The sequence below is a fragment of the Hyla sarda genome, unplaced genomic scaffold (genome assembly GCF_029499605.1).
Source record: "Hyla sarda isolate aHylSar1 unplaced genomic scaffold, aHylSar1.hap1 scaffold_1901, whole genome shotgun sequence".
Classification (NCBI taxonomy): domain Eukaryota; kingdom Metazoa; phylum Chordata; class Amphibia; order Anura; family Hylidae; genus Hyla; species Hyla sarda.
Window position 1 is genome coordinate 25,405 of NW_026608555.1, and position 25,249 is coordinate 50,653.

The 25,249-nt window shown below is 46.5% G+C and overlaps 11 non-coding genes and 1 pseudogene across 11 annotated transcripts; all 12 read right to left on the reverse strand.

Annotated features, from left to right (window-relative positions):
* Nucleotides 1–350: 350 nt before the first annotated feature.
* Nucleotides 351–541, reverse strand: LOC130316068 (U2 spliceosomal RNA). The gene has a single exon (XR_008863453.1). It is a non-coding gene; the product is annotated as a U2 spliceosomal RNA (small nuclear RNA).
* Nucleotides 542–2,627: 2,086 nt separating this feature from the next.
* Nucleotides 2,628–2,810, reverse strand: LOC130316086 (U2 spliceosomal RNA). Its single transcript, XR_008863469.1, has one exon. It is a non-coding gene; the product is annotated as a U2 spliceosomal RNA (small nuclear RNA).
* A 694-nt stretch (nt 2,811–3,504) lies between these two features.
* Nucleotides 3,505–3,664, reverse strand: LOC130316087 (U2 spliceosomal RNA; annotated as a pseudogene).
* Nucleotides 3,665–5,748: 2,084 nt separating this feature from the next.
* On the reverse strand, nt 5,749–5,939 carry LOC130316070 (U2 spliceosomal RNA). The gene has a single exon (XR_008863454.1). It is a non-coding gene; the product is annotated as a U2 spliceosomal RNA (small nuclear RNA).
* Nucleotides 5,940–8,035: 2,096 nt separating this feature from the next.
* On the reverse strand, nt 8,036–8,226 carry LOC130316072 (U2 spliceosomal RNA). The gene has a single exon (XR_008863456.1). It is a non-coding gene; the product is annotated as a U2 spliceosomal RNA (small nuclear RNA).
* Nucleotides 8,227–10,314: 2,088 nt separating this feature from the next.
* On the reverse strand, nt 10,315–10,505 carry LOC130316073 (U2 spliceosomal RNA). Its single transcript, XR_008863457.1, has one exon. It is a non-coding gene; the product is annotated as a U2 spliceosomal RNA (small nuclear RNA).
* Nucleotides 10,506–12,591: 2,086 nt separating this feature from the next.
* LOC130316059 (U2 spliceosomal RNA) lies at nt 12,592–12,782 on the reverse strand. The gene has a single exon (XR_008863444.1). It is a non-coding gene; the product is annotated as a U2 spliceosomal RNA (small nuclear RNA).
* Nucleotides 12,783–14,854: 2,072 nt separating this feature from the next.
* On the reverse strand, nt 14,855–15,045 carry LOC130316074 (U2 spliceosomal RNA). The gene has a single exon (XR_008863458.1). It is a non-coding gene; the product is annotated as a U2 spliceosomal RNA (small nuclear RNA).
* Nucleotides 15,046–17,130: 2,085 nt separating this feature from the next.
* On the reverse strand, nt 17,131–17,321 carry LOC130316071 (U2 spliceosomal RNA). Its single transcript, XR_008863455.1, has one exon. It is a non-coding gene; the product is annotated as a U2 spliceosomal RNA (small nuclear RNA).
* Nucleotides 17,322–19,392: 2,071 nt separating this feature from the next.
* Nucleotides 19,393–19,583, reverse strand: LOC130316075 (U2 spliceosomal RNA). The gene has a single exon (XR_008863459.1). It is a non-coding gene; the product is annotated as a U2 spliceosomal RNA (small nuclear RNA).
* A 2,090-nt stretch (nt 19,584–21,673) lies between these two features.
* On the reverse strand, nt 21,674–21,864 carry LOC130316076 (U2 spliceosomal RNA). The gene has a single exon (XR_008863460.1). It is a non-coding gene; the product is annotated as a U2 spliceosomal RNA (small nuclear RNA).
* A 2,073-nt stretch (nt 21,865–23,937) lies between these two features.
* LOC130316077 (U2 spliceosomal RNA) lies at nt 23,938–24,128 on the reverse strand. Its single transcript, XR_008863461.1, has one exon. It is a non-coding gene; the product is annotated as a U2 spliceosomal RNA (small nuclear RNA).
* Between the last annotated feature and the right edge of the window lie 1,121 nt (nt 24,129–25,249).

The window sequence follows — 25,249 nt, forward strand, 5'->3', positions numbered from 1 at the left end:
GGATGAGATTTTATATTTCTTCATAAGCATTAATCTTATTTTGTCAATTAGGAACATTCAGCACCCACCCGCTATCAAGGCAGCTGCCTATCATGTCATGCCCTACCTGCACAGGTGTGCTGGCTACTCAAATGATCCAATTAAGGAGGCCATTTAGTCAGCAGCAGCAGAAGTCCTGTGCCTGGACGCTCCAACAGCGGCCAGACACAAGCAGAAGCAGCAGAAGCAGCAGCAGCAGCACCACCTTTTGTTTTTTGGCTGCAGCAGCAAGGCCCACAGGGCTGGCTAGCTGGCTAGCCAGCAAGCAGGTAGCAATGAAAGTAGGAATCTTTCTTTTTAACCCTGTAAGGGGGTGGTGCACTGTACCCGAAGATACTGCCATATCGGGTCAATGCATAGGGCGACGGAAGCAAGCTTCGAAATCGGCCCCCGTTCTCAAAAATCCATTTAATATATGGTCCCCAGATAGGGGACGTATCAGATATTAAACTGATAAGAACAGATACTACACTTGATCTTAGCCAAAAGGCCGAGAAGCGATAACCGTGAAAGGGGCGGGCCCAACAAGGTCCCCTTCATGGGCACTATCACTGCTTGCTGTCAGGGAGGCTGCCAGACAATTTTCCATGCACACTCTGGGCTGGGGGGCAGTCAACCACCAGTACACACAGCAGAACCTAAACCCATACCATTATTGCTAAGCAGCAAGACAGGGGCCCATTGCACTCCCACGGGGCCTTTTTAAATGCAATCCATAACCCGGATTTGCCAGGAACCCTTCTTACTCCTCCTACTTGCATGTGACACTGGGCTTAGGATCTGCATAGGAAACACACACACAAGCACACACCTACCTTTGTTGCCTGCAGATGCCTCCTTGGCTGTCCCCAAACGGTATCAAACCAACACCCACGGGAAGCTGTAAGCATAGAGGACATGCCTGCACCCCATTGGACTTACCTGTGTGGGTTAAATCCGGGTTATTTGACAACCTATGGCGGTGATGGTTCTGCTCAGGCAGAGCAGTGCTGATGCTCCTCATAAAGCTGTCGCTGCTGTGAAGGTTCTAGGTGACATCACAAATCCCTATGGTTACATACACAACAAAGCTGGGTTGTTGTTGTTTACACTCTGCAAGGCCTGTGGAAGTGAGTGACATCATAGCACTGTAGTTCTGAGGGTTCTAGATGGATGCAACAATCTCCTGTTGCTTCTATGAAGGCCATAATAGACGACATCACCAAACAGCTCCATAGTCACATACACAGCAAAGGAGAGATGTTGTTTACACCTAGTGATGTCAGTGGTATTGAGTGACATCACAGCACAGTGCTAAGGCTCCTGGGCCTGGACACAGCAGCGGCTGCAATATCTCAACGGAGAATACGTTTATATATATGTGTGTGTGTGCGCGTATATATATATATATATATATATATATATATATATATATATATATTTCTCCGCCGAAATCACTTTTAAACCCATTTCCACCTTTTTTTCCCTTCTCTTCCTCTTACTTTTTTTTCACGTTTTTTTACGTTTTTCTCCTTTTCGCCTCTTTTCTGGGCGTATTATTCTTCTTTTTCTTCTTTTTTTTCGTCTAATGCATACCCCATCAGTGCAGCAATGCTTATTCAATACCGCCAGCAGATGGAGACACTGGGGGATAATTTTCTAAGGATTTATACTGATTTTTCCTGTCTGAATTTGTCGCACAGAAAGTTGCAGGCCAAATATGTGTGACATTTCTGCGACTTTAGCTTCTAGAGCATTTTTACAACATTATACATAGGTGCTGAATACATAAAAAGCGACTGTTCAGCGACAGACAAGTCGCATCGGCTGAAAGTAGGCCAGAATGTCAGTCCATGTTGGAGCAGGTTTAGATACAGTCTAAAGTATAGATCTCAAAGTCTGTGCACAGAATTTAGCAAGGGCCTCGCACCTTCTGATGCATCAGGTAGGTGCACAATAGCATAGCCTAACCCTCTGTACTTTGGTCTATATTGATGCGGGACATAGACAGCCAGCTGATGACCAATCCATTAGTGCAATGGATGGCTGGAAGCATTTGTCTTTGCCTTTGCAATACCACAGAAGCAATGCATGGTCAATGTACAGCAATGACACACCTGTGTGAACAGCCAGGAGACCCCCCCCCCCCCCCATGTTATGTTACATAGTTACATAGTTAGTACGGTCGAAAAAAGACATATGTCCATCAAGTTCAACCAGGGAATTAAGGGGTAGGGGTGTGGCGCGATATTGGGGAAGGGATGAGATTTTATATTTCTTCATAAGCATTAATCTTATTTTGTCAATTAGGAACATTCAGCACCCACCCGCTATCAAGGCAGCTGCCTATCATGTCATGCCCTACCTGCACAGGTGTGCTGGCTACTCAAATGATCCAATTAAGGAGGCCATTTAGTCAGCAGCAGCAGAAGTCCTGTGCCTGGACGCTCCAACAGCGGCCAGACACAAGCAGAAGCAGCAGAAGCAGCAGCAGCAGCACCACCTTTTGTTTTTTGGCTGCAGCAGCAAGGCCCACAGGGCTGGCTAGCTGGCTAGCCAGCAAGCAGGTAGCAATGAAAGTAGGAATCTTTCTTTTTAACCCTGTAAGGGGGTGGTGCACTGTACCCGAAGATACTGCCATATCGGGTCAATGCATAGGGCGACGGAAGCAAGCTTCGAAATCGGCCCCCGTTCTCAAAAATCCATTTAATATATGGTCCCCAGATAGGGGACGTATCAGATATTAAACTGATAAGAACAGATTTTTTTTTTTTTTTTTATCTAAAGCCGAGGAACGTGCTTTCGATTCACCCAAAGTGCAAGAAAAAGTGCAAACGTGTTACACTAAAAAAAACGTGCACAAAGGATGCGGTCTATCGCAAGCCCTTCTCCGATAGGAGAGAGGCCCCCCAACAAACCTTACCCTTCGCCTCCGGACCAAAAGGTACCTGCGAGGTTCCAGGTTCGATGTCCCTTTTCGCCGAAGCTACTAGGGGACCACAAATGCTCCCGGCATCCCCCTTGGCGTTGGCCAAGGTATCTGCCCGCAGAGCCGATTACGGTAGGTACCCTGCCAAAGCAGGAGTACCCGGGGTGTTTGCAGGGAGGTGCGGAACCTAATGGCCACACACACCTCCCCTAGACCGCCAGGAGGGACACCCAGAAGGGCTACCGCATCCTGACAAATCCTGTGAACACACAACACGCAAAAAGTGACACAGTGAGACAAAAAAGAAATAAATAAGTGAATGTGTGCAGATATACTGCCCGGACATCCGGCCGGATCTATAAAAATTTCTCTGATCCTAGCCAGAAGGCCGGGAATCAAGAGGTGAGTGCCACAAGGTGAAGAGATTATGGTGCCCGTGCTTCAACTCAGTGAGTCTATTCTCCCAGTGAGTTTCGGCACCTCGGGGTCACCACTCCCCGAGGCACAAAAGTACCTCGGCTCTAGACCCTCTCAGCCTCATGGCGAGACCCGGAGGGAACAGGTCACATCGGGGCAGCCGTCGAGCTGATTCCTCAGAACCAGCCCCGGAAAGCCCTGGTACACCTGCATCCTCCATGCAGCACCCATCCCCACCAGCATGAAAACTGATAAGAACAGATACTACACTTGATCTTAGCCAAAAGGCCGAGAAGCGATAACCGTGAAAGGGGCGGGCCCAACAAGGTCCCCTTCATGGGCACTATCACTGCTTGCTGTCAGGGAGGCTGCCAGACAATTTTCCATGCACACTCTGGGCTGGGGGGCAGTCAACCACCAGTACACACAGCAGAACCTAAACCCATACCATTATTGCTAAGCAGCAAGACAGGGGCCCATTGCACTCCCACGGGGCCTTTTTAAATGCAATCCATAACCCGGATTTGCCAGGAACCCTTCTTACTCCTCCTACTTGCATGTGACACTGGGCTTAGGATCTGCATAGGAAACACACACACAAGCACACACCTACCTTTGTTGCCTGCAGATGCCTCCTTGGCTGTCCCCAAACGGTATCAAACCAACACCCACGGGAAGCTGTAAGCATAGAGGACATGCCTGCACCCCATTGGACTTACCTGTGTGGGTTAAATCCGGGTTATTTGACAACCTATGGCGGTGATGGTTCTGCTCAGGCAGAGCAGTGCTGATGCTCCTCATAAAGCTGTCGCTGCTGTGAAGATTCTAGGTGACATCACAAATCCCTATGGTTACATACACAACAAAGCTGGGTTGTTGTTGTTTACACTCTGCAAGGCCTGTGGAAGTGAGTGACATCATAGCACTGTAGTTCTGAGGGTTCTAGATGGATGCAACAATCTCCTGTTGCTTCTATGAAGGCCATAATAGACGACATCACCAAACAGCTCCATAGTCACATACACAGCAAAGGAGAGATGTTGTTTACACCTAGTGATGTCAGTGGTATTGAGTGACATCACAGCACAGTGCTAAGGCTCCTGGGCCTGGACACAGCAGCGGCTGCAATATCTCAACGGAGAATACGTTTATATATATGTGTGTGTGTGCGCGTATATATATATATATATATATATATATATATATATATATATTTCTCCGCCGAAATCACTTTTAAACCCATTTCCACCTTTTTTTCCCTTCTCTTCCTCTTACTTTTTTTTCACGTTTTTTTACGTTTTTCTCCTTTTCGCCTCTTTTCTGGGCGTATTATTCTTCTTTTTCTTCTTTTTTTTTCGTCTAATGCATACCCCATCAGTGCAGCAATGCTTATTCAATACCGCCAGCAGATGGAGACACTGGGGGATAATTTTCTAAGGATTTATACTGATTTTTCCTGTCTGAATTTGTCGCACAGAAAGTTGCAGGCCAAATATGTGTGACATTTCTGCGACTTTAGCTTCTAGAGCATTTTTACAACATTATACATAGGTGCTGAATACATAAAAAGCGACTGTTCAGCGACAGACAAGTCGCATCGGCTGAAAGTAGGCCAGAATGTCAGTCCATGTTGGAGCAGGTTTAGATACAGTCTAAAGTATAGATCTCAAAGTCTGTGCACAGAATTTAGCAAGGGCCTCGCACCTTCTGATGCATCAGGTAGGTGCACAATAGCATAGCCTAACCCTCTGTACTTTGGTCTATATTGATGCGGGACATAGACAGCCAGCTGATGACCAATCCATTAGTGCAATGGATGGCTGGAAGCATTTGTCTTTGCCTTTGCAATACCACAGAAGCAATGCATGGTCAATGTACAGCAATGACACACCTGTGTGAACAGCCAGGAGACCCCCCCCCCCCCCCCATGTTATGTTACATAGTTACATAGTTAGTACGGTCGAAAAAAGACATATGTCCATCAAGTTCAACCAGGGAATTAAGGGGTAGGGGTGTGGCGCGATATTGGGGAAGGGATGAGATTTTATATTTCTTCATAAGCATTAATCTTATTTTGTCAATTAGGAACATTCAGCACCCACCCGCTATCAAGGCAGCTGCCTATCATGTCATGCCCTACCTGCACAGGTGTGCTGGCTACTCAAATGATCCAATTAAGGAGGCCATTTAGTCAGCAGCAGCAGAAGTCCTGTGCCTGGACGCTCCAACAGCGGCCAGACACAAGCAGAAGCAGCAGAAGCAGCAGCAGCAGCACCACCTTTTGTTTTTTGGCTGCAGCAGCAAGGCCCACAGGGCTGGCTAGCTGGCTAGCCAGCAAGCAGGTAGCAATGAAAGTAGGAATCTTTCTTTTTAACCCTGTAAGGGGGTGGTGCACTGTACCCGAAGATACTGCCATATCGGGTCAATGCATAGGGCGACGGAAGCAAGCTTCGAAATCGGCCCCCGTTCTCAAAAATCCATTTAATATATGGTCCCCAGATAGGGGACGTATCAGATATTAAACTGATAAGAACAGATACTACACTTGATCTTAGCCAAAAGGCCGAGAAGCGATAACCGTGAAAGGGGCGGGCCCAACAAGGTCCCCTTCATGGGCACTATCACTGCTTGCTGTCAGGGAGGCTGCCAGACAATTTTCCATGCACACTCTGGGCTGGGGGGCAGTCAACCACCAGTACACACAGCAGAACCTAAACCCATACCATTATTGCTAAGCAGCAAGACAGGGGCCCATTGCACTCCCACGGGGCCTTTTTAAATGCAATCCATAACCCGGATTTGCCAGGAACCCTTCTTACTCCTCCTACTTGCATGTGACACTGGGCTTAGGATCTGCATAGGAAACACACACACAAGCACACACCTACCTTTGTTGCCTGCAGATGCCTCCTTGGCTGTCCCCAAACGGTATCAAACCAACACCCACGGGAAGCTGTAAGCATAGAGGACATGCCTGCACCCCATTGGACTTACCTGTGTGGGTTAAATCCGGGTTATTTGACAACCTATGGCGGTGATGGTTCTGCTCAGGCAGAGCAGTGCTGATGCTCCTCATAAAGCTGTCGCTGCTGTGAAGGTTCTAGGTGACATCACAAATCCCTATGGTTACATACACAACAAAGCTGGGTTGTTGTTGTTTACACTCTGCAAGGCCTGTGGAAGTGAGTGACATCATAGCACTGTAGTTCTGAGGGTTCTAGATGGATGCAACAATCTCCTGTTGCTTCTATGAAGGCCATAATAGACGACATCACCAAACAGCTCCATAGTCACATACACAGCAAAGGAGAGATGTTGTTTACACCTAGTGATGTCAGTGGTATTGAGTGACATCACAGCACAGTGCTAAGGCTCCTGGGCCTGGACACAGCAGCGGCTGCAATATCTCAACGGAGAATACGTTTATATATATGTGTGTGTGTGCGCGTATATATATATATATATATATATATATATATATATATATATATATATATTTCTCCGCCGAAATCACTTTTAAACCCATTTCCACCTTTTTTTCCCTTCTCTTCCTCTTACTTTTTTTTCACGTTTTTTTACGTTTTTCTCCTTTTCGCCTCTTTTCTGGGCGTATTATTCTTCTTTTTCTTCTTTTTTTTCGTCTAATGCATACCCCATCAGTGCAGCAATGCTTATTCAATACCGCCAGCAGATGGAGACACTGGGGGATAATTTTCTAAGGATTTATACTGATTTTTCCTGTCTGAATTTGTCGCACAGAAAGTTGCAGGCCAAATATGTGTGACATTTCTGCGACTTTAGCTTCTAGAGCATTTTTACAACATTATACATAGGTGCTGAATACATAAAAAGCGACTGTTCAGCGACAGACAAGTCGCATCGGCTGAAAGTAGGCCAGAATGTCAGTCCATGTTGGAGCAGGTTTAGATACAGTCTAAAGTATAGATCTCAAAGTCTGTGCACAGAATTTAGCAAGGGCCTCGCACCTTCTGATGCATCAGGTAGGTGCACAATAGCATAGCCTAACCCTCTGTACTTTGGTCTATATTGATGCGGGACATAGACAGCCAGCTGATGACCAATCCATTAGTGCAATGGATGGCTGGAAGCATTTGTCTTTGCCTTTGCAATACCACAGAAGCAATGCATGGTCAATGTACAGCAATGACACACCTGTGTGAACAGCCAGGAGACCCCCCCCCCCCCCCCCCATGTTATGTTACATAGTTACATAGTTAGTACGGTCGAAAAAAGACATATGTCCATCAAGTTCAACCAGGGAATTAAGGGGTAGGGGTGTGGCGCGATATTGGGGAAGGGATGAGATTTTATATTTCTTCATAAGCATTAATCTTATTTTGTCAATTAGGAACATTCAGCACCCACCCGCTATCAAGGCAGCTGCCTATCATGTCATGCCCTACCTGCACAGGTGTGCTGGCTACTCAAATGATCCAATTAAGGAGGCCATTTAGTCAGCAGCAGCAGAAGTCCTGTGCCTGGACGCTCCAACAGCGGCCAGACACAAGCAGAAGCAGCAGAAGCAGCAGCAGCAGCAGCACCACCTTTTGTTTTTTGGCTGCAGCAGCAAGGCCCACAGGGCTGGCTAGCTGGCTAGCCAGCAAGCAGGTAGCAATGAAAGTAGGAATCTTTCTTTTTAACCCTGTAAGGGGGTGGTGCACTGTACCCGAAGATACTGCCATATCGGGTCAATGCATAGGGCGACGGAAGCAAGCTTCGAAATCGGCCCCCGTTCTCAAAAATCCATTTAATATATGGTCCCCAGATAGGGGACGTATCAGATATTAAACTGATAAGAACAGATACTACACTTGATCTTAGCCAAAAGGCCGAGAAGCGATAACCGTGAAAGGGGCGGGCCCAACAAGGTCCCCTTCATGGGCACTATCACTGCTTGCTGTCAGGGAGGCTGCCAGACAATTTTCCATGCACACTCTGGGCTGGGGGGCAGTCAACCACCAGTACACACAGCAGAACCTAAACCCATACCATTATTGCTAAGCAGCAAGACAGGGGCCCATTGCACTCCCACGGGGCCTTTTTAAATGCAATCCATAACCCGGATTTGCCAGGAACCCTTCTTACTCCTCCTACTTGCATGTGACACTGGGCTTAGGATCTGCATAGGAAACACACACACAAGCACACACCTACCTTTGTTGCCTGCAGATGCCTCCTTGGCTGTCCCCAAACGGTATCAAACCAACACCCACGGGAAGCTGTAAGCATAGAGGACATGCCTGCACCCCATTGGACTTACCTGTGTGGGTTAAATCCGGGTTATTTGACAACCTATGGCGGTGATGGTTCTGCTCAGGCAGAGCAGTGCTGATGCTCCTCATAAAGCTGTCGCTGCTGTGAAGGTTCTAGGTGACATCACAAATCCCTATGGTTACATACACAACAAAGCTGGGTTGTTGTTGTTTACACTCTGCAAGGCCTGTGGAAGTGAGTGACATCATAGCACTGTAGTTCTGAGGGTTCTAGATGGATGCAACAATCTCCTGTTGCTTCTATGAAGGCCATAATAGACGACATCACCAAACAGCTCCATAGTCACATACACAGCAAAGGAGAGATGTTGTTTACACCTAGTGATGTCAGTGGTATTGAGTGACATCACAGCACAGTGCTAAGGCTCCTGGGCCTGGACACAGCAGCGGCTGCAATATCTCAACGGAGAATACGTTTATATATATGTGTGTGTGTGCGCGTATATATATATATATATATATATATATATATATATATATATATTTCTCCGCCGAAATCACTTTTAAACCCATTTCCACCTTTTTTTCCCTTCTCTTCCTCTTACTTTTTTTTCACGTTTTTTTACGTTTTTCTCCTTTTCGCCTCTTTTCTGGGCGTATTATTCTTCTTTTTCTTCTTTTTTTTCGTCTAATGCATACCCCATCAGTGCAGCAATGCTTATTCAATACCGCCAGCAGATGGAGACACTGGGGGATAATTTTCTAAGGATTTATACTGATTTTTCCTGTCTGAATTTGTCGCACAGAAAGTTGCAGGCCAAATATGTGTGACATTTCTGCGACTTTAGCTTCTAGAGCATTTTTACAACATTATACATAGGTGCTGAATACATAAAAAGCGACTGTTCAGCGACAGACAAGTCGCATCGGCTGAAAGTAGGCCAGAATGTCAGTCCATGTTGGAGCAGGTTTAGATACAGTCTAAAGTATAGATCTCAAAGTCTGTGCACAGAATTTAGCAAGGGCCTCGCACCTTCTGATGCATCAGGTAGGTGCACAATAGCATAGCCTAACCCTCTGTACTTTGGTCTATATTGATGCGGGACATAGACAGCCAGCTGATGACCAATCCATTAGTGCAATGGATGGCTGGAAGCATTTGTCTTTGCCTTTGCAATACCACAGAAGCAATGCATGGTCAATGTACAGCAATGACACACCTGTGTGAACAGCCAGGAGACCCCCCCCCCCCCCCCCCCATGTTATGTTACATAGTTACATAGTTAGTACGGTCGAAAAAAGACATATGTCCATCAAGTTCAACCAGGGAATTAAGGGGTAGGGGTGTGGCGCGATATTGGGGAAGGGATGAGATTTTATATTTCTTCATAAGCATTAATCTTATTTTGTCAATTAGGAACATTCAGCACCCACCCGCTATCAAGGCAGCTGCCTATCATGTCATGCCCTACCTGCACAGGTGTGCTGGCTACTCAAATGATCCAATTAAGGAGGCCATTTAGTCAGCAGCAGCAGAAGTCCTGTGCCTGGACGCTCCAACAGCGGCCAGACACAAGCAGAAGCAGCAGAAGCAGCAGCAGCAGCACCACCTTTTGTTTTTTGGCTGCAGCAGCAAGGCCCACAGGGCTGGCTAGCTGGCTAGCCAGCAAGCAGGTAGCAATGAAAGTAGGAATCTTTCTTTTTAACCCTGTAAGGGGGTGGTGCACTGTACCCGAAGATACTGCCATATCGGGTCAATGCATAGGGCGACGGAAGCAAGCTTCGAAATCGGCCCCCGTTCTCAAAAATCCATTTAATATATGGTCCCCAGATAGGGGACGTATCAGATATTAAACTGATAAGAACAGATACTACACTTGATCTTAGCCAAAAGGCCGAGAAGCGATAACCGTGAAAGGGGCGGGCCCAACAAGGTCCCCTTCATGGGCACTATCACTGCTTGCTGTCAGGGAGGCTGCCAGACAATTTTCCATGCACACTCTGGGCTGGGGGGCAGTCAACCACCAGTACACACAGCAGAACCTAAACCCATACCATTATTGCTAAGCAGCAAGACAGGGGCCCATTGCACTCCCACGGGGCCTTTTTAAATGCAATCCATAACCCGGATTTGCCAGGAACCCTTCTTACTCCTCCTATTGCATGTGACACTGGGCTTAGGATCTGCATAGGAAACACACACACAAGCACACACCTACCTTTGTTGCCTGCAGATGCCTCCTTGGCTGTCCCCAAACGGTATCAAACCAACACCCACGGGAAGCTGTAAGCATAGAGGACATGCCTGCACCCCATTGGACTTACCTGTGTGGGTTAAATCCGGGTTATTTGACAACCTATGGCGGTGATGGTTCTGCTCAGGCAGAGCAGTGCTGATGCTCCTCATAAAGCTGTCGCTGCTGTGAAGGTTCTAGGTGACATCACAAATCCCTATGGTTACATACACAACAAAGCTGGGTTGTTGTTGTTTACACTCTGCAAGGCCTGTGGAAGTGAGTGACATCATAGCACTGTAGTTCTGAGGGTTCTAGATGGATGCAACAATCTCCTGTTGCTTCTATGAAGGCCATAATAGACGACATCACCAAACAGCTCCATAGTCACATACACAGCAAAGGAGAGATGTTGTTTACACCTAGTGATGTCAGTGGTATTGAGTGACATCACAGCACAGTGCTAAGGCTCCTGGGCCTGGACACAGCAGCGGCTGCAATATCTCAACGGAGAATACGTTTATATATATGTGTGTGTGTGCGCGTATATATATATATATATATATATATATATATATATATATATATTTCTCCGCCGAAATCACTTTTAAACCCATTTCCACCTTTTTTTCCCTTCTCTTCCTCTTACTTTTTTTTCACGTTTTTTTACGTTTTTCTCCTTTTCGCCTCTTTTCTGGGCGTATTATTCTTCTTTTTCTTCTTTTTTTTCGTCTAATGCATACCCCATCAGTGCAGCAATGCTTATTCAATACCGCCAGCAGATGGAGACACTGGGGGATAATTTTCTAAGGATTTATACTGATTTTTCCTGTCTGAATTTGTCGCACAGAAAGTTGCAGGCCAAATATGTGTGACATTTCTGCGACTTTAGCTTCTAGAGCATTTTTACAACATTATACATAGGTGCTGAATACATAAAAAGCGACTGTTCAGCGACAGACAAGTCGCATCGGCTGAAAGTAGGCCAGAATGTCAGTCCATGTTGGAGCAGGTTTAGATACAGTCTAAAGTATAGATCTCAAAGTCTGTGCACAGAATTTAGCAAGGGCCTCGCACCTTCTGATGCATCAGGTAGGTGCACAATAGCATAGCCTAACCCTCTGTACTTTGGTCTATATTGATGCGGGACATAGACAGCCAGCTGATGACCAATCCATTAGTGCAATGGATGGCTGGAAGCATTTGTCTTTGCCTTTGCAATACCACAGAAGCAATGCATGGTCAATGTACAGCAATGACACACCTGTGTGAACAGCCAGGAGACCCCCCCCCCCCCCCCCCATGTTATGTTACATAGTTACATAGTTAGTACGGTCGAAAAAAGACATATGTCCATCAAGTTCAACCAGGGAATTAAGGGGTAGGGGTGTGGCGCGATATTGGGGAAGGGATGAGATTTTATATTTCTTCATAAGCATTAATCTTATTTTGTCAATTAGGAACATTCAGCACCCACCCGCTATCAAGGCAGCTGCCTATCATGTCATGCCCTACCTGCACAGGTGTGCTGGCTACTCAAATGATCCAATTAAGGAGGCCATTTAGTCAGCAGCAGCAGAAGTCCTGTGCCTGGACGCTCCAACAGCGGCCAGACACAAGCAGAAGCAGCAGAAGCAGCAGCAGCAGCACCACCTTTTGTTTTTTGGCTGCAGCAGCAAGGCCCACAGGGCTGGCTAGCTGGCTAGCCAGCAAGCAGGTAGCAATGAAAGTAGGAATCTTTCTTTTTAACCCTGTAAGGGGGTGGTGCACTGTACCCGAAGATACTGCCATATCGGGTCAATGCATAGGGCGACGGAAGCAAGCTTCGAAATCGGCCCCCGTTCTCAAAAATCCATTTAATATATGGTCCCCAGATAGGGGACATATCAGATATTAAACTGATAAGAACAGATACTACACTTGATCTTAGCCAAAAGGCCGAGAAGCGATAACCGTGAAAGGGGCGGGCCCAACAAGGTCCCCTTCATGGGCACTATCACTGCTTGCTGTCAGGGAGGCTGCCAGACAATTTTCCATGCACACTCTGGGCTGGGGGGCAGTCAACCACCAGTACACACAGCAGAACCTAAACCCATACCATTATTGCTAAGCAGCAAGACAGGGGCCCATTGCACTCCCACGGGGCCTTTTTAAATGCAATCCATAACCCGGATTTGCCAGGAACCCTTCTTACTCCTCCTACTTGCATGTGACACTGGGCTTAGGATCTGCATAGGAAACACACACACAAGCACACACCTACCTTTGTTGCCTGCAGATGCCTCCTTGGCTGTCCCCAAACGGTATCAAACCAACACCCACGGGAAGCTGTAAGCATAGAGGACATGCCTGCACCCCATTGGACTTACCTGTGTGGGTTAAATCCGGGTTATTTGACAACCTATGGCGGTGATGGTTCTGCTCAGGCAGAGCAGTGCTGATGCTCCTCATAAAGCTGTCGCTGCTGTGAAGGTTCTAGGTGACATCACAAATCCCTATGGTTACATACACAACAAAGCTGGGTTGTTGTTGTTTACACTCTGCAAGGCCTGTGGAAGTGAGTGACATCATAGCACTGTAGTTCTGAGGGTTCTAGATGGATGCAACAATCTCCTGTTGCTTCTATGAAGGCCATAATAGACGACATCACCAAACAGCTCCATAGTCACATACACAGCAAAGGAGAGATGTTGTTTACACCTAGTGATGTCAGTGGTATTGAGTGACATCACAGCACAGTGCTAAGGCTCCTGGGCCTGGACACAGCAGCGGCTGCAATATCTCAACGGAGAATACGTTTATATATATGTGTGTGTGTGCGCGTATATATATATATATATATATATATATATTTCTCCGCCGAAATCACTTTTAAACCCATTTCCACCTTTTTTTCCCTTCTCTTCCTCTTACTTTTTTTTCAAGTTTTTTTACGTTTTTCTCCTTTTCGCCTCTTTTCTGGGCGTATTATTCTTCTTTTTCTTCTTTTTTTTCGTCTAATGCATACCCCATCAGTGCAGCAATGCTTATTCAATACCGCCAGCAGATGGAGACACTGGGGGATAATTTTCTAAGGATTTATACTGATTTTTCCTGTCTGAATTTGTCGCACAGAAAGTTGCAGGCCAAATATGTGTGACATTTCTGCGACTTTAGCTTCTAGAGCATTTTTACAACATTATACATAGGTGCTGAATACATAAAAAGCGACTGTTCAGCGACAGACAAGTCGCATCGGCTGAAAGTAGGCCAGAATGTCAGTCCATGTTGGAGCAGGTTTAGATACAGTCTAAAGTATAGATCTCAAAGTCTGTGCACAGAATTTAGCAAGGGCCTCGCACCTTCTGATGCATCAGGTAGGTGCACAATAGCATAGGCTAACCCTCTGTACTTTGGTCTATATTGATGCGGGACATAGACAGCCAGCTGATGACCAATCCATTAGTGCAATGGATGGCTGGAAGCATTTGTCTTTGCCTTTGCAATACCACAGAAGCAATGCATGGTCAATGTACAGCAATGACACACCTGTGTGAACAGCCAGGAGACCCCCCCCCCCCCCCCCATGTTATGTTACATAGTTACATAGTTAGTACGGTCGAAAAAAGACATATGTCCATCAAGTTCAACCAGGGAATTAAGGGGTAGGGGTGTGGCGCGATATTGGGGAAGGGATGAGATTTTATATTTCTTCATAAGCATTAATCTTATTTTGTCAATTAGGAACATTCAGCACCCACCCGCTATCAAGGCAGCTGCCTATCATGTCATGCCCTACCTGCACAGGTGTGCTGGCTACTCAAATGATCCAATTAAGGAGGCCATTTAGTCAGCAGCAGCAGAAGTCCTGTGCCTGGACGCTCCAACAGCGGCCAGACACAAGCAGAAGCAGCAGAAGCAGCAGCAGCAGCACCACCTTTTGTTTTTTGGCTGCAGCAGCAAGGCCCACAGGGCTGGCTAGCTGGCTAGCCAGCAAGCAGGTAGCAATGAAAGTAGGAATCTTTCTTTTTAACCCTGTAAGGGGGTGGTGCACTGTACCCGAAGATACTGCCATATCGGGTCAATGCATAGGGCGACGGAAGCAAGCTTCGAAATCGGCCCCCGTTCTCAAAAATCCATTTAATATATGGTCCCCAGATAGGGGACGTATCAGATATTAAACTGATAAGAACAGATACTACACTTGATCTTAGCCAAAAGGCCGAGAAGCGATAACCGTGAAAGGGGCGGGCCCAACAAGGTCCCCTTCATGGGCACTATCACTGCTTGCTGTCAGGGAGGCTGCCAGACAATTTTCCATGCACACTCTGGGCTGGGGGGCAGTCAACCACCAGTACACACAGCAGAACCTAAACCCATACCATTATTGCTAAGCAGCAAGACAGGGGCCCATTGCACTCCCACGGGGCCTTTTTAAATGCAATCCATAACCCGGATTTGCCAGGAACCCTTCTTACTCCTCCTACTTGCATGTGACACTGGGCTTAGGATCTGCATAGGAAACACACACACAAGCACACACCTACCTTTGTTGCCTGCAGATGCCTCCTTGGCTGTCCCCAAACGGTATCAAACCAACACCCACGGGAAGCTGTAAGCATAGAGGACATGCCTGCACCCCATTGGACTTACCTGTGTGGGTTAAATCCGGGTTATTTGACAACCTATGGCGGTGATGGTTCTGCTCAGGCAGAGCAGTGCTGATGCTCCTCATAAAGCTGTCGCTGCTGTGAAGGTTCTAGGTGACATCACAAATCCCTATGGTTACATACACAACAAAGCTGGGTTGTTGTTGTTTACACTCTGCAAGGCCTGTGGAAGTGAGTGACATCATAGCACTGTAGTTCTGAGGGTTCTAGATGGATGCAACAATCTCCTGTTGCTTCTATGAAGGCCATAATAGACGACATCACCAAACAGCTCCATAGTCACATACACAGCAAAGGAGAGATGTTGTTTACACCTAGTGATGTCAGTGGTATTGAGTGACATCACAGCACAGTGCTAAGGCTCCTGGGCCTGGACACAGCAGCGGCTGCAATATCTCAACGGAGAATACGTTTATATATATGTGTGTGTGTGCGCGTATATATATATATATATATATATATATATATATATATATATATTTCTCCGCCGAAATCACTTTTAAACCCATTTCCACCTTTTTTTCCCTTCTCTTCCTCTTACTTTTTTTTCACGTTTTTTTACGTTTTTCTCCTTTTCGCCTCTTTTCTGGGCGTATTATTCTTCTTTTTCTTCTTTTTTTTCGTCTAATGCATACCCCATCAGTGCAGCAATGCTTATTCAATACCGCCAGCAGATGGAGACACTGGGGGATAATTTTCTAAGGATTTATACTGATTTTTCCTGTCTGAATTTGTCGCACAGAAAGTTGCAGGCCAAATATGTGTGACATTTCTGCGACTTTAGCTTCTAGAGCATTTTTACAACATTATACATAGGTGCTGAATACATAAAAAGCGACTGTTCAGCGACAGACAAGTCGCATCGGCTGAAAGTAGGCCAGAATGTCAGTCCATGTTGGAGCAGGTTTAGATACAGTCTAAAGTATAGATCTCAAAGTCTGTGCACAGAATTTAGCAAGGGCCTCGCACCTTCTGATGCATCAGGTAGGTGCACAATAGCATAGCCTAACCCTCTGTACTTTGGTCTATATTGATGCGGGACATAGACAGCCAGCTGATGACCAATCCATTAGTGCAATGGATGGCTGGAAGCATTTGTCTTTGCCTTTGCAATACCACAGAAGCAATGCATGGTCAATGTACAGCAATGACACACCTGTGTGAACAGCCAGGAGACCCCCCCCCCCCCCCCATGTTATGTTACATAGTTACATAGTTAGTACGGTCGAAAAAAGACATATGTCCATCAAGTTCAACCAGGGAATTAAGGGGTAGGGGTGTGGCGCGATATTGGGGAAGGGATGAGATTTTATATTTCTTCATAAGCATTAATCTTATTTTGTCAATTAGGAACATTCAGCACCCACCCGCTATCAAGGCAGCTGCCTATCATGTCATGCCCTACCTGCACAGGTGTGCTGGCTACTCAAATGATCCAATTAAGGAGGCCATTTAGTCAGCAGCAGCAGAAGTCCTGTGCCTGGACGCTCCAACAGCGGCCAGACACAAGCAGAAGCAGCAGAAGCAGCAGCAGCAGCACCACCTTTTGTTTTTTGGCTGCAGCAGCAAGGCCCACAGGGCTGGCTAGCTGGCTAGCCAGCAAGCAGGTAGCAATGAAAGTAGGAATCTTTCTTTTTAACCCTGTAAGGGGGTGGTGCACTGTACCCGAAGATACTGCCATATCGGGTCAATGCATAGGGCGACGGAAGCAAGCTTCGAAATCGGCCCCCGTTCTCAAAAATCCATTTAATATATGGTCCCCAGATAGGGGACATATCAGATATTAAACTGATAAGAACAGATACTACACTTGATCTTAGCCAAAAGGCCGAGAAGCGATAACCGTGAAAGGGGCGGGCCCAACAAGGTCCCCTTCATGGGCACTATCACTGCTTGCTGTCAGGGAGGCTGCCAGACAATTTTCCATGCACACTCTGGGCTGGGGGGCAGTCAACCACCAGTACACACAGCAGAACCTAAACCCATACCATTATTGCTAAGCAGCAAGACAGGGGCCCATTGCACTCCCACGGGGCCTTTTTAAATGCAATCCATAACCCGGATTTGCCAGGAACCCTTCTTACTCCTCCTACTTGCATGTGACACTGGGCTTAGGATCTGCATAGGAAACACACACACAAGCACACACCTACCTTTGTTGCCTGCAGATGCCTCCTTGGCTGTCCCCAAACGGTATCAAACCAACACCCACGGGAAGCTGTAAGCATAGAGGACATGCCTGCACCCCATTGGACTTACCTGTGTGGGTTAAATCCGGGTTATTTGACAACCTATGGCGGTGATGGTTCTGCTCAGGCAGAGCAGTGCTGATGCTCCTCATAAAGCTGTCGCTGCTGTGAAGGTTCTAGGTGACATCACAAATCCCTATGGTTACATACACAACAAAGCTGGGTTGTTGTTGTTTACACTCTGCAAGGCCTGTGGAAGTGAGTGACATCATAGCACTGTAGTTCTGAGGGTTCTAGATGGATGCAACAATCTCCTGTTGCTTCTATGAAGGCCATAATAGACGACATCACCAAACAGCTCCATAGTCACATACACAGCAAAGGAGAGATGTTGTTTACACCTAGTGATGTCAGTGGTATTGAGTGACATCACAGCACAGTGCTAAGGCTCCTGGGCCTGGACACAGCAGCGGCTGCAATATCTCAACGGAGAATACGTTTATATATATGTGTGTGTGTGCGCGTATATATATATATATATATATATTTCTCCGCCGAAATCACTTTTAAACCCATTTCCACCTTTTTTTCCCTTCTCTTCCTCTTACTTTTTTTTCACGTTTTTTTACGTTTTTCTCCTTTTCGCCTCTTTTCTGGGCGTATTATTCTTCTTTTTCTTCTTTTTTTTCGTCTAATGCATACCCCATCAGTGCAGCAATGCTTATTCAATACCGCCAGCAGATGGAGACACTGGGGGATAATTTTCTAAGGATTTATACTGATTTTTCCTGTCTGAATTTGTCGCACAGAAAGTTGCAGGCCAAATATGTGTGACATTTCTGCGACTTTAGCTTCTAGAGCATTTTTACAACATTATACATAGGTGCTGAATACATAAAAAGCGACTGTTCAGCGACAGACAAGTCGCATCGGCTGAAAGTAGGCCAGAATGTCAGTCCATGTTGGAGCAGGTTTAGATACAGTCTAAAGTATAGATCTCAAAGTCTGTGCACAGAATTTAGCAAGGGCCTCGCACCTTCTGATGCATCAGGTAGGTGCACAATAGCATAGCCTAACCCTCTGTACTTTGGTCTATATTGATGCGGGACATAGACAGCCAGCTGATGACCAATCCATTAGTGCAATGGATGGCTGGAAGCATTTGTCTTTGCCTTTGCAATACCACAGAAGCAATGCATGGTCAATGTACAGCAATGACACACCTGTGTGAACAGCCAGGAGACCCCCCCCCCCCCCCCCCCATGTTATGTTACATAGTTACATAGTTAGTACGGTCGAAAAAAGACATATGTCCATCAAGTTCAACCAGGGAATTAAGGGGTAGGGGTGTGGCGCGATATTGGGGAAGGGATGAGATTTTATATTTCTTCATAAGCATTAATCTTATTTTGTCAATTAGGAACATTCAGCACCCACCCGCTATCAAGGCAGCTGCCTATCATGTCATGCCCTACCTGCACAGGTGTGCTGGCTACTCAAATGATCCAATTAAGGAGGCCATTTAGTCAGCAGCAGCAGAAGTCCTGTGCCTGGACGCTCCAACAGGGGCCAGACACAAGCAGAAGCAGAAGCAGCAGAAGCAGCAGCAGCACCACCTTTTGTTTTTTGGCTGCAGCAGCAAGGCCCACAGGGCTGGCTAGCTGGCTAGCCAGCAAGCAGGTAGCAATGAAAGTAGGAATCTTTCTTTTTAACCCTGTAAGGGGGTGGTGCACTGTACCCGAAGATACTGCCATATCGGGTCAATGCATAGGGCGACGGAAGCAAGCTTCGAAATCGGCCCCCGTTCTCAAAAATCCATTTAATATATGGTCCCCAGATAGGGGACGTATCAGATATTAAACTGATAAGAACAGATACTACACTTGATCTTAGCCAAAAGGCCGAGAAGCGATAACCGTGAAAGGGGCGGGCCCAACAAGGTCCCCTTCATGGGCACTATCACTGCTTGCTGTCAGGGAGGCTGCCAGACAATTTTCCATGCACACTCTGGGCTGGGGGGCAGTCAACCACCAGTACACACAGCAGAACCTAAACCCATACCATTATTGCTAAGCAGCAAGACAGGGGCCCATTGCACTCCCACGGGGCCTTTTTAAATGCAATCCATAACCCGGATTTGCCAGGAACCCTTCTTACTCCTCCTACTTGCATGTGACACTGGGCTTAGGATCTGCATAGGAAACACACACACAAGCACACACCTACCTTTGTTGCCTGCAGATGCCTCCTTGGCTGTCCCCAAACGGTATCAAACCAACACCCACGGGAAGCTGTAAGCATAGAGGACATGCCTGCACCCCATTGGACTTACCTGTGTGGGTTAAATCCGGGTTATTTGACAACCTATGGCGGTGATGGTTCTGCTCAGGCAGAGCAGTGCTGATGCTCCTCATAAAGCTGTCGCTGCTGTGAAGGTTCTAGGTGACATCACAAATCCCTATGGTTACATACACAACAAAGCTGGGTTGTTGTTGTTTACACTCTGCAAGGCCTGTGGAAGTGAGTGACATCATAGCACTGTAGTTCTGAGGGTTCTAGATGGATGCAACAATCTCCTGTTGCTTCTATGAAGGCCATAATAGACGACATCACCAAACAGCTCCATAGTCACATACACAGCAAAGGAGAGATGTTGTTTACACCTAGTGATGTCAGTGGTATTGAGTGACATCACAGCACAGTGCTAAGGCTCCTGGGCCTGGACACAGCAGCGGCTGCAATATCTCAACGGAGAATACGTTTATATATATGTGTGTGTGTGCGCGTATATATATATATATATATATATATATATATATATATATATATATTTCTCCGCCGAAATCACTTTTAAACCCATTTCCACCTTTTTTTCCCTTCTCTTCCTCTTACTTTTTTTTCACGTTTTTTTACGTTTTTCTCCTTTTCGCCTCTTTTCTGGGCGTATTATTCTTCTTTTTCTTCTTTTTTTTCGTCTAATGCATACCCCATCAGTGCAGCAATGCTTATTCAATACCGCCAGCAGATGGAGACACTGGGGGATAATTTTCTAAGGATTTATACTGATTTTTCCTGTCTGAATTTGTCGCACAGAAAGTTGCAGGCCAAATATGTGTGACATTTCTGCGACTTTAGCTTCTAGAGCATTTTTACAACATTATACATAGGTGCTGAATACATAAAAAGCGACTGTTCAGCGACAGACAAGTCGCATCGGCTGAAAGTAGGCCAGAATGTCAGTCCATGTTGGAGCAGGTTTAGATACAGTCTAAAGTATAGATCTCAAAGTCTGTGCACAGAATTTAGCAAGGGCCTCGCACCTTCTGATGCATCAGGTAGGTGCACAATAGCATAGCCTAACCCTCTGTACTTTGGTCTATATTGATGCGGGACATAGACAGCCAGCTGATGACCAATCCATTAGTGCAATGGATGGCTGGAAGCATTTGTCTTTGCCTTTGCAATACCACAGAAGCAATGCATGGTCAATGTACAGCAATGACACACCTGTGTGAACAGCCAGGAGACCCCCCCCCCCCCCCCCCCATGTTATGTTACATAGTTACATAGTTAGTACGGTCGAAAAAAGACATATGTCCATCAAGTTCAACCAGGGAATTAAGGGGTAGGGGTGTGGCGCGATATTGGGGAAGGGATGAGATTTTATATTTCTTCATAAGCATTAATCTTATTTTGTCAATTAGGAACATTCAGCACCCACCCGCTATCAAGGCAGCTGCCTATCATGTCATGCCCTACCTGCACAGGTGTGCTGGCTACTCAAATGATCCAATTAAGGAGGCCATTTAGTCAGCAGCAGCAGAAGTCCTGTGCCTGGACGCTCCAACAGCGGCCAGACACAAGCAGAAGCAGCAGAAGCAGCAGCAGCAGCACCACCTTTTGTTTTTTGGCTGCAGCAGCAAGGCCCACAGGGCTGGCTAGCTGGCTAGCCAGCAAGCAGGTAGCAATGAAAGTAGGAATCTTTCTTTTTAACCCTGTAAGGGGGTGGTGCACTGTACCCGAAGATACTGCCATATCGGGTCAATGCATAGGGCGACGGAAGCAAGCTTCGAAATCGGCCCCCGTTCTCAAAAATCCATTTAATATATGGTCCCCAGATAGGGGACGTATCAGATATTAAACTGATAAGAACAGATACTACACTTGATCTTAGCCAAAAGGCCGAGAAGCGATAACCGTGAAAGGGGCGGGCCCAACAAGGTCCCCTTCATGGGCACTATCACTGCTTGCTGTCAGGGAGGCTGCCAGACAATTTTCCATGCACACTCTGGGCTGGGGGGCAGTCAACCACCAGTACACACAGCAGAACCTAAACCCATACCATTATTGCTAAGCAGCAAGACAGGGGCCCATTGCACTCCCACGGGGCCTTTTTAAATGCAATCCATAACCCGGATTTGCCAGGAACCCTTCTTACTCCTCCTACTTGCATGTGACACTGGGCTTAGGATCTGCATAGGAAACACACACACAAGCACACACCTACCTTTGTTGCCTGCAGATGCCTCCTTGGCTGTCCCCAAACGGTATCAAACCAACACCCACGGGAAGCTGTAAGCATAGAGGACATGCCTGCACCCCATTGGACTTACCTGTGTGGGTTAAATCCGGGTTATTTGACAACCTATGGCGGTGATGGTTCTGCTCAGGCAGAGCAGTGCTGATGCTCCTCATAAAGCTGTCGCTGCTGTGAAGGTTCTAGGTGACATCACAAATCCCTATGGTTACATACACAACAAAGCTGGGTTGTTGTTGTTTACACTCTGCAAGGCCTGTGGAAGTGAGTGACATCATAGCACTGTAGTTCTGAGGGTTCTAGATGGATGCAACAATCTCCTGTTGCTTCTATGAAGGCCATAATAGACGACATCACCAAACAGCTCCATAGTCACATACACAGCAAAGGAGAGATGTTGTTTACACCTAGTGATGTCAGTGGTATTGAGTGACATCACAGCACAGTGCTAAGGCTCCTGGGCCTGGACACAGCAGCGGCTGCAATATCTCAACGGAGAATACGTTTATATATATGTGTGTGTGTGCGCGTATATATATATATATATATATATATATATATTTCTCCGCCGAAATCACTTTTAAACCCATTTCCACCTTTTTTTCCCTTCTCTTCCTCTTACTTTTTTTTCACGTTTTTTTACGTTTTTCTCCTTTTCGCCTCTTTTCTGGGCGTATTATTCTTCTTTTTCTTCTTTTTTTTCGTCTAATGCATACCCCATCAGTGCAGCAATGCTTATTCAATACCGCCAGCAGATGGAGACACTGGGGGATAATTTTCTAAGGATTTATACTGATTTTTCCTGTCTGAATTTGTCGCACAGAAAGTTGCAGGCCAAATATGTGTGACATTTCTGCGACTTTAGCTTCTAGAGCATTTTTACAACATTATACATAGGTGCTGAATACATAAAAAGCGACTGTTCAGCGACAGACAAGTCGCATCGGCTGAAAGTAGGCCAGAATGTCAGTCCATGTTGGAGCAGGTTTAGATACAGTCTAAAGTATAGATCTCAAAGTCTGTGCACAGAATTTAGCAAGGGCCTCGCACCTTCTGATGCATCAGGTAGGTGCACAATAGCATAGCCTAACCCTCTGTACTTTGGTCTATATTGATGCGGGACATAGACAGCCAGCTGATGACCAATCCATTAGTGCAATGGATGGCTGGAAGCATTTGTCTTTGCCTTTGCAATACCACAGAAGCAATGCATGGTCAATGTACAGCAATGACACACCTGTGTGAACAGCCAGGAGACCCCCCCCCCCCCCCCATGTTATGTTACATAGTTACATAGTTAGTATGGTCGAAAAAAGACATATGTCCATCAAGTTCAACCAGGGAATTAAGGGGTAGGGGTGTGGCGCGATATTGGGGAAGGGATGAGATTTTATATTTCTTCATAAGCATTAATCTTATTTTGTCAATTAGGAACATTCAGCACCCACCCGCTATCAAGGCAGCTGCCTATCATGTCATGCCCTACCTGCACAGGTGTGCTGGCTACTCAAATGATCCAATTAAGGAGGCCATTTAGTCAGCAGCAGCAGAAGTCCTGTGCCTGGACGCTCCAACAGCGGCCAGACACAAGCAGAAGCAGCAGAAGCAGCAGCAGCAGCACCACCTTTTGTTTTTTGGCTGCAGCAGCAAGGCCCACAGGGCTGGCTAGCTGGCTAGCCAGCAAGCAGGTAGCAATGAAAGTAGGAATCTTTCTTTTTAACCCTGTAAGGGGGTGGTGCACTGTACCCGAAGATACTGCCATATCGGGTCAATGCATAGGGCGACGGAAGCAAGCTTCGAAATCGGCCCCCGTTCTCAAAAATCCATTTAATATATGGTCCCCAGATAGGGGACGTATCAGATATTAAACTGATAAGAACAGATACTACACTTGATCTTAGCCAAAAGGCCGAGAAGCGATAACCGTGAAAGGGGCGGGCCCAACAAGGTCCCCTTCATGGGCACTATCACTGCTTGCTGTCAGGGAGGCTGCCAGACAATTTTCCATGCACACTCTGGGCTGGGGGGCAGTCAACCACCAGTACACACAGCAGAACCTAAACCCATACCATTATTGCTAAGCAGCAAGACAGGGGCCCATTGCACTCCCACGGGGCCTTTTTAAATGCAATCCATAACCCGGATTTGCCAGGAACCCTTCTTACTCCTCCTACTTGCATGTGACACTGGGCTTAGGATCTGCATAGGAAACACACACACAAGCACACACCTACCTTTGTTGCCTGCAGATGCCTCCTTGGCTGTCCCCAAACGGTATCAAACCAACACCCACGGGAAGCTGTAAGCATAGAGGACATGCCTGCACCCCATTGGACTTACCTGTGTGGGTTAAATCCGGGTTATTTGACAACCTATGGCGGTGATGGTTCTGCTCAGGCAGAGCAGTGCTGATGCTCCTCATAAAGCTGTCGCTGCTGTGAAGGTTCTAGGTGACATCACAAATCCCTATGGTTACATACACAACAAAGCTGGGTTGTTGTTGTTTACACTCTGCAAGGCCTGTGGAAGTGAGTGACATCATAGCACTGTAGTTCTGAGGGTTCTAGATGGATGCAACAATCTCCTGTTGCTTCTATGAAGGCCATAATAGACGACATCACCAAACAGCTCCATAGTCACATACACAGCAAAGGAGAGATGTTGTTTACACCTAGTGATGTCAGTGGTATTGAGTGACATCACAGCACAGTGCTAAGGCTCCTGGGCCTGGACACAGCAGCGGCTGCAATATCTCAACGGAGAATACGTTTATATATATGTGTGTGTGTGCGCGTATATATATATATATATATATATATATATATTTCTCCGCCGAAATCACTTTTAAACCCATTTCCACCTTTTTTTCCCTTCTCTTCCTCTTACTTTTTTTTCACGTTTTTTTACGTTTTTCTCCTTTTCGCCTCTTTTCTGGGCGTATTATTCTTCTTTTTCTTCTTTTTTTTCGTCTAATGCATACCCCATCAGTGCAGCAATGCTTATTCAATACCGCCAGCAGATGGAGACACTGGGGGATAATTT